The sequence below is a fragment of the Canis aureus genome, chromosome 2 (genome assembly GCF_053574225.1).
Source record: "Canis aureus isolate CA01 chromosome 2, VMU_Caureus_v.1.0, whole genome shotgun sequence".
In the NCBI taxonomy this organism is placed as follows: Eukaryota; Metazoa; Chordata; class Mammalia; order Carnivora; family Canidae; genus Canis; species Canis aureus.
The window spans coordinates 68,518,576-68,527,488 of NC_135612.1; positions in this window are offsets into that span (position 1 = coordinate 68,518,576).

Consider the following 8,913-nt stretch of genomic DNA (forward strand, 5'->3'; position numbering starts at 1 on the left):
TATAGGTAGAGGGAGAAGCAGGTTCCCCACAGGAAGCCCGATGTGGGACTGGATTCCAGGACCCCAGGATCACCACCTGAGCCACCCAGGCACCGCCCTCCTGTGCCTGTTTTTATATGAGAGCAAATAAATATTTTTTTCATGGAGTTAACATGGTGAAATGAGAACAAGATATTGCTTTTATCTGAATATCATTCAATAATCCTTTTATCTTATACAGATAAGAATTCTCTAGAGGAAGGATTCAGTGATCATCCTTAGCTTTGTTCCCTTGAGAAGCTTATATGGTTTGAATGACACCATAAAAGATCTATTTAGGGTGCCTGTGTGTCTCGGTCAGTTAAGCATCTGCCTTTGGCTTGGGTCACGATCCAGGGTCCTGGGATTGAGCCCCTTATTGGGTTTTCTGATCAGCAGGAAGTCTTCTTTTCCCTCTGCCCCTCCTCTGCTCATGCTCTCTCTCTTTCCTCAAATAAATTAAGAAAAAAAAAAAAAAACTCTTAAAATAAAAGATTTATTTAGCAAGTCAGGACAAGTTTAAGATCTGCATTTACTGGAATGTAAACTCCATGAAGGCAGGGAGTTCTGCTGTTTGAGTCACTGTTTTATTTCCAACATGTGTTTGCCTGATACACATCTCAATATAATTTTGTCAGATAAATTCACAAAGCCAGGGAAAAGGAAATATGTAGAAATGAGTTTCACCAGTTTCGCAGAAACTCCAGTCCTTAAGAGTCTTTCACCTGGTCTCAGAGTTTCTTTTTTCTTTTTTTTTTTTTTTTAGATTTTGTTTATTTATTCATGAGAGACACACAGAGAGAGAGAGGCAGAGACACAGGAAGAGGGAGAAGCAGGCTCCATGCAGGGAGCCCGATGTGGGACTCGATCCCAGGACTCCAGGTTCACGCCCTGGGCCAAAGGCAGGCACTAAACCACTGAGCCACCCAGGGATCCTCTGGTGTCAGAGTTTCTAATGAGTTGGTTCCCATTAATCTTATTCTTGACTACCCAGTTGTGACCATATTTGTCTTCTTTCCTATTCTGTCCAAGTGTGATGGTCTCTGATCAGCATAAATGCCTATGGAAAACACGACCGACACTGCTTTGGTACCCACATGCCATCTCAAGTGATGATTTCTAGGTTGATGCTGTCAATCTTGGAGGCCAAACAGAAAATGAAAAGAGCAAGGAAGATGTCTTGCCAACCTCCATGAAGAAACTAGTGTATGGGGTTTAAAAATGTCCAAGCACAGGTTTGCTTGTGTCTGGCCTCCATGCTAATTCCCTGATATGGAGGTTAGGCCCTGGAGATGGAATGGAGTAAGTTTGGCAGAGGGGGTAACTTTATTATAAATGCACATGTAATGTGTCATATATCACCAGCACAGTGTAAACTTTGCTACCTTCACTGTGGCCTTGCTGCCACATCCAATGGTGCCTTCACGGTCAGTATATGATTTTTCATTGCTACACAGGACCTGCTATCCTTAGAAAGACCTTCTTATGAGATTGGCCCTTGGCTGGTGTCTGGGAACTTAGATTTTCTATCATTCACAAAACTGAAAAATAAAATTGACCATGCTTAAACTGTTTGCACAAACACTATGTTTTGTTTTGTTTTGTTTTGTTTTGTTTTGTTTTGTTTTGTTTTTTACCCACAAACACTATGTTTTATACCAAATTCCTGTTTTTATTTTGGGGTTCAATGAAGCATAGGGCATCTGCCTGATGAGTCACAGATAAAAACAATGGAAATGATCCTGTCATGTCCTTCTCTGGTAGACGATGAACATTTTATATGTGTGTTGTAACTAAGTGCTTGAGGAATTGTGTGTCAGGAGACTCCTACCAGAGAAGACCCTTGAAAAACCACACCTGCTTTCTTCTGGTCTTTTTCCATGTACCTTTTCTCCTTGCCAATTTCACCTTGTATCCTTTCTGCTGTAAGAACATAACTATAGTCATGAGTATAATTATACACTTATTTCTCTAAGTTCTAACAAATTACTGAACCTGAAGTGTCCTTGGGGAATCCTGAAACAGTTGTCAAGGAAGGGACCATATTAACCACTGTAGATACTGTCTGACCCTCAAGGTCCCTGGATATTATCATAATTCAACTCTCTTTAAACTTTTTTTTTTTGCTCATTTGAGTTAAAAATCAAGTATGAGCCCATAAGACAAAATGAATAAAATACTAATAAAATGCTAATAAAATAGTAGCCACAATTTATTGAGCCAATTTACATATTTATTTTTCATTTTAGTGGGGCACTATGATTAGTACTTGGCATGAATTTTCTCATTTAATCTTTATAACATTTCCATGAGTCATGTAACCGTAAAATCATAAATTTATAGGTAGAGAAACTGAGACACAGGGAGGTCAAATACCTTGTCAAAAATTCTACAGCTGAAAAAGTAATGGAATTGAGATTTAAAGCAAGAGTTTTGTAAGATCAGTTTTGATAACACTACATGGGCTCTATTTTTTTCTGTCTTTAGATCTACCTTCTACTTAGATTTTTTATTGACTCCAAACCAATCATTATACTCCTTGCAGATCTCTGTTTTGGGGTAATTTTTTTTCCACAAAAAATAAATCCTGAGTCTGTTGATCATATAGAGCATATATGACATACAGACCCACCAGTGGTCCTCCAAAATCCATGTTTAAAACAGGAGAAAAATTAGTCTAAATTGTATCAAGAACAAAACTAAGTCTTTATAAAAGCATTTTAAGCTGTTTCCAACTTACTCTCAAATCCTTGAGAGCAGGAATTAGATTTAAAATATGCTTGAATCTTTCACAACACACACCATTTCTGGCAAATGCTAGGTACTCATTTTTTTTTTTTAATGCAGTTAGTGGATAAATAGAGGAGTATTGGGCTTAGAACTTGCTTGGGAATTTGGTCATCGTAATGTTGTCCAGAAAGTTTAGTGTTAGAGACACAATTTGGACTGTGGGTTTGGGCAAATTAAGAGACATATATTCATGCTACATTTACAGGTAAAAGATGGTACAAATTCATAAAATAACCATGACTCAAAACCATACTAAGGAAAACTTCAATAGTAGAAAAGTAGTTGAGTACATCCATACTATTGATCCATTAAGAAGAATTTGGTATAACTTTTCCATGATATATTAAATGAAAGATGCAAGTTTCAGTCCTGAAAGTATGGAATGATTATAATTTCACTAAAATACATAAGCAATATATGTATGCATATATAAAGATGTGGATGTGCACAGATATGAATGTGTTTTTAATGTAACATAACATTTTTTGTTATTTATAAATGAATTACATTTTTTAGAAGGAGGGATTATTGTATCACTTTGTTAACATAGGTTTACTTTGTGGGAGTGGGATTGAATAGGTTTTAGGAAAATCTCAGTTTCTATCATGAATATAAATATTATATTTCTAACCATGGTGAGATTACAAAGTTTTTGCTATTTTTAAGCACTTGTCACCAATATATATAGAAATAGATATGGTAAGTCTTGGGACATAAATATATAACTGTTATGTCAAATGAATAAATGCAGAATTATAAAGAAGTAGCTTGTCTACTAAGACCCTGTGTGTGTGTGCATTTGTGTGTATGAACATGTGTTTGTGTGTGTGCATTTGTGTGTGTGCATTAAACACATATGTGTGTCTTTACCTGAAGAGTATACTTAACTGTGACTATTTGGGGGGTAAATTTATATAGGGCTTTTATTTTCTTATTTTGGTCATTTTATATTTTCTATTTGTTTATAGTGAATTGGATTATTTCATGAAAGAAAGAAAAACACACCAAAAAGGCAGTATCAGGGCTAGCATAACAGAACTAATAATTCTGCTTTGGTGACTGCGGGAAAGTAAAAACTGTCCTTTTATTTATGGAAGCAAAGGTCTTCTCTAGGTCTTAAGGGATGAGGTAAAATTCAAACTTCTAAGCCTGGCATTGAAAAGGTCCCACAGTCTGGCCTCAATATAGCATTTTGACCTTAAATCCCATATCTCTCATAAATTCCATTCTATAAAACTGTTTTGCTCATATCCTTAGAATGCACTTTTCAGTGTCCTGCTCCCACAAATATCTTCACATCAAATTTTATTACCTGAAATGACTGTCTGTCTCCTCCATACATTTTGTAGACTTATATATTCTATTGCTATTTGAATGCTTCCTTCTCCTTAAAAGCCACAGCTTCCCTGAGACCTGGTATTGAGTTCCAATCCAACTTGTTGAAACAAAAGAGATTTTATTGAACTCACAGTGTTCGTGAGCATCTTTGGGGTAGACGCTGGGATGTTTTAAGCCAAGCTCTAGGAATAAATTTTTTCCTAAGTTTTCATATTAGTCATACCCTACCTCAATGTCCCACACACATGCTTGCAGAAAAAAACATGATATAACATTGGCACACTGCAACAAATATTAAGAACATTACAAAGAGTGTTAGGAAGAAGTAGATCTTTATATTATCTTACTTTAGGAAGCAGTTATTTCTAGCATCATCTTTTTTTGAAAACTAGTGCAACGAATTAACATATTGTGATTTACACCTTTTCCCAATTAGCCCAATGAAGTTCTCCAGAAAAAGTCAACTTTTCCACCCCCCACCCCCCAAAGTAAGCAATATAGATGAAAGATCACAGAATGCCAGAGTAGTTCAGAGTTTGGAACTTAGCTCCCCTGCCGACTAGCTGTGTGACTTAGAGAAAATTAACTAACTTCTCTGAATCTCTGTTTTCTCATTTATAAAGTAGGGGTGATAATAATACTGACTGCTCAAAGTTATGAAAAGTTATCATATAGTATATATAAAGATGCTGTCAGCGATAAATTCAGTTTCCTTTCGTTTCCAGGAACAGTGGTATAACTTCCACGTACCATCACCTGCTGTGCATCTCCTGATGGTTTAACTGGCTACTGAGCCTTTTTCTGCCTGAAAATAGGCAGGTTGAATGTTCCTTTCCTCAACAGTAGATTTCAATTGTGACTGTTGGGAGCTGGTGTTTAAATGTCCTGATGTTCTCTCCCTTGGTTAGGATGATCCTCAAATTCACAGTTTGTATTATCTTCTAGGTTTGCCAGGAAATTAGGCCTTAGACTAGTAACTCACTGGGGCACCTGGGTAGCTCAGCTTTTCAGTGTCTGCCTTTGGCTCAGGGCATGATCCCAGATTCCTGGGATTGAGTCCCACAGTAGGCTCCTTGCATGGACCCTGCTTCTCCTCCCTCTGCCTGTGTCTCTGTCCCTCTTTCTGTATCTCTCATGAAAAAAAAAATCAAAAAAACAAAAAAATGGTAATTTGCTGACAATATACCTTTTATAGTTTTTTTTCCTCTTTCTTTTTCTTGATTTTATATTCCCATAGATACATTTCCTAGAATTATCTCCCAATTAAATTACTCTTCACTCAAATCCTTCTCTTGTGGTCTGCTTTTAGAGGAACCCAAACTAAAAAAAACAGAGGGTATGTATTATGGATGGAGTGTTTGTGTGCCCCCCCAAAACTCATATATTGAAATCCTAACCCCAATATGATCATATTTGGGAGTGGGTCCTTTGGAGGTAATTAGGTCAAGAAAGTGGATACTTCATGAATGGGATTAATGTCCACATAAGAGAGACCACAGAAGGCTCTCTCACCCTGTCCACCATAAGAGGTTGCCCAAGAGAAGATGACCACTTATGAACTAGGAAGGGGCTTTCACCAAACACATATTTTGCCAGCACCTTGGTGTTGGACCTCCCAGAGCTATGAGTGGTCAATTTTGATTGCTTGAGCCACCTAGTCCAGGGTAAGTTGTTAAAGCAGCCCAAACTGACTGAGACAGTTAGGCATATAATAAGTATGCAGCAAATATTAGGTTGTCTGGTTACTTCTTCTACACTATTTATACTCGTAATTCATAGTGTATTTTTCACCAGGATTCAGCATCCATACCTCAAAAGAAAGTCTGGAAGTTTAATAAACATTACTTAGCAAATGGGAAAAAGGAAAAGCTCATATTTCTAATTAACCATGACATAGTCATCAGTAAGGCAAGCAAACTTCCCTGAAGTAAAGCAGAATGGCCCTGGAAAGTTACATGAAGAAAAGAAATGCACACGGCACATGGTGTACACCAAACCAGCTTGCCTTCATAAACATTTTCAGTGGTTCTTAGCTCATTGCCACTTAAGCATGCTACGTGGATACAGCCCCCAAATGTCTGCTCTGGAATGACATCACATTGCTCTCTCCCTCAATACCATGTATTTGGTACATATCATGTAATGACTTAATACCAATCTGCTCTCCATTCATAGATATATTAAATTGATCAAATGGTACTTGATAGTTTTGTGATAAATTATAATCATATATAAATATCATGACTTACTAGGTTTTTTAACATCCATTTTCCCATTTCATTCTCTCAACAATGCTAAAAAGAAGTATGAGTATATATTACTAGCCTCATAAAACAGATCAAGAACCCATGATTTAGAAAAAATAAATTATTTACCCAAAGTCACAGCCAGAAAGTACCAGTTAATAGTTATTGGAACTTGATGCAGTGTTCTTTAAATTACCTTGCACATTTTAGAAGAATTACTTACAAGTTCTGGGTAGCTAATCAATACTGAGTGATTGGTATAAAGGTATTTGAACTATTTATACACAGAAAGATTCAGTTGACGTTCACTCCTGTGATCTTGATCCCCAAATTTAGGTGAAGTACACCTCCCATGTTGTGTTCTGTTACACACAGTTCCCCCATCTGAGATTCCATCAAGCTATTTTTTTTTTCCTTGCCTGCCACCTTGTGATTATCCACTTCTAGAAGCCATGTGGAGTAAAGGCAGGAACAGTGGTTAATTTGTATGCAGGGGCACCTCAGTTGCCTGGATTAGTGCCTGGTACTGGAGTAGGGACTTTCTAAATATTTGTTGACTGTAGCATAGATTAACCATTCTGGACATGTGCTCTTTTCCTTGTACAGATGTAATGACTTATGAATGTGTTTTTAAAAAACACTTCTTGGCTTTCTTGCAGGTGTCTGCTGGAATGCCTGCTGTCATTGTAAGCCAAATGAGGTTAAAGGCCAATGAATTGTTTTCTATGAAGGAAAATTATTCCTGGTACTTGTGAGACCAATGGAATTGAGCACTGTTGTAAAACAAACAAACAAACAAACAAACAACAACAGCAACAACGACAAAAACCCAAGGACTGTAGCCAGGATACCAGTATGAATTTCCACTTAGCATTTCTGCACTGCAAAATTTTAATAAAGTTACATCTTATGTAATTCTAGTCTGTCTTCTGTAAAATGGAAATCACATTAATTTGGGGGACCATTGGTATTAGACAAACTTGTATGAAATGATTTTGCATCATAAGCATTCAGTAAATGGTGTGACCATTTTCTTATGTTGGTGTTTTACCTTGCCCTATTTGATTTTACTTCATAAAATTTATACGATGACACATCTATTTACTAGTGTATGCATTGTCTGTCACATCCCAGCCAGAATGGAAACTCTATGAGAGCACAGGCTGTTTTATGTACTACTTATATTCCGATTTAGACTGTTGCCTGGAATAGGGTAGATGGTCAGTTACTATACGTTGAATAAATAAATGTCACTATTTTTTGTAAGTTGATGGTACTTTCTGAATGTTCACTACACCAACATGCATGTTTACAATTTAAAGATATCATTATGTTTTATCCAGCCAGGATCAGACCTTATGTCATGAAAATTCAGAGGATTTCAAGTTTCTGGGGATGAATGAGCATCAAAATGACTCATCTTCTGATTAATTGTAAAGTGCAAAGCTCATTAACAACATAACTTGGTTCAAAAGCCAGTCCCTTGATTTAAATGTATGTTCCTTCTACTCTGCCAACCAAATTTCAATCAGTAACAGTATATTTAAGAAATAATATGTGCATCAGCCACTAGCATTTTATGTACTTGGGAATCAGCTTGGCTCTAACTCACAGGGTAACTCTTTCCCACTTCCCTGTTTTTTTCTCCTTTACTTCGATCAGTATTTGACTTGTTTATTTTTATCCTTATGCATTCATCTCCTAACTTTTTCAGTGCTATCTTAAATATCAAATTTTCATTTTTATGAACAATCTTTTCTTCAGCTGAACAAAATGATCTTCATAAATACCCACTGAGCAAAACTAATAGTTTAATACAGTATACATGAAATGAATATTCAAAATCATGTGTATCCCATGAGCAAACACAAATTAAGTTATTTATGATCATGGTCATGTTTACATGATTCAGGCATAGAGAGTCAACAGAAGGAATTGTAATTTATCACCATGACTGTGGCCAACACATGGAGACACATCTTTGTGATTTCAAAATCAGAATTTTTATTTTTAGAACAGATATCTGAAAAGTGTGTTCTCTTCTAATAAAAACATTTCCATTCTAAAAGCACCATTCACTTATAAATATTCTATATTTCTTCCTTTAAAGTTGCCAGACATTTTTTTTTACAACATGAAAATCTCATTTCCATAAGAAAAAGGCAGCTGTGTTCTTAATATAGAGCAGAAACATAACTGCTTTAAAAGTGGGTCCTGACATGATAATTCAAAATTTTTTCATCTTCAGTTGTTACATTCAGTGAAAAGGCTGTGATGGGCTATGGAAAATGTAAAGATAACTAAAACTGTATTTTTCACCTATGCTCACTATTTTCTTAAAAATTAAAAAAAAGCAAAACAGTGAAACAATCATCTTTACTTGTTATTTTCCCATTTACCTTTCTTCTTATATTCCTACAAAACAATTTTCACGCCAGTTGAGATTTTTGTCCTTTTCACAGTCTTGAATAGGACCCATCTTAACCATGAACACTTGAAAAGTTGAACTTCTGAGGTTAAA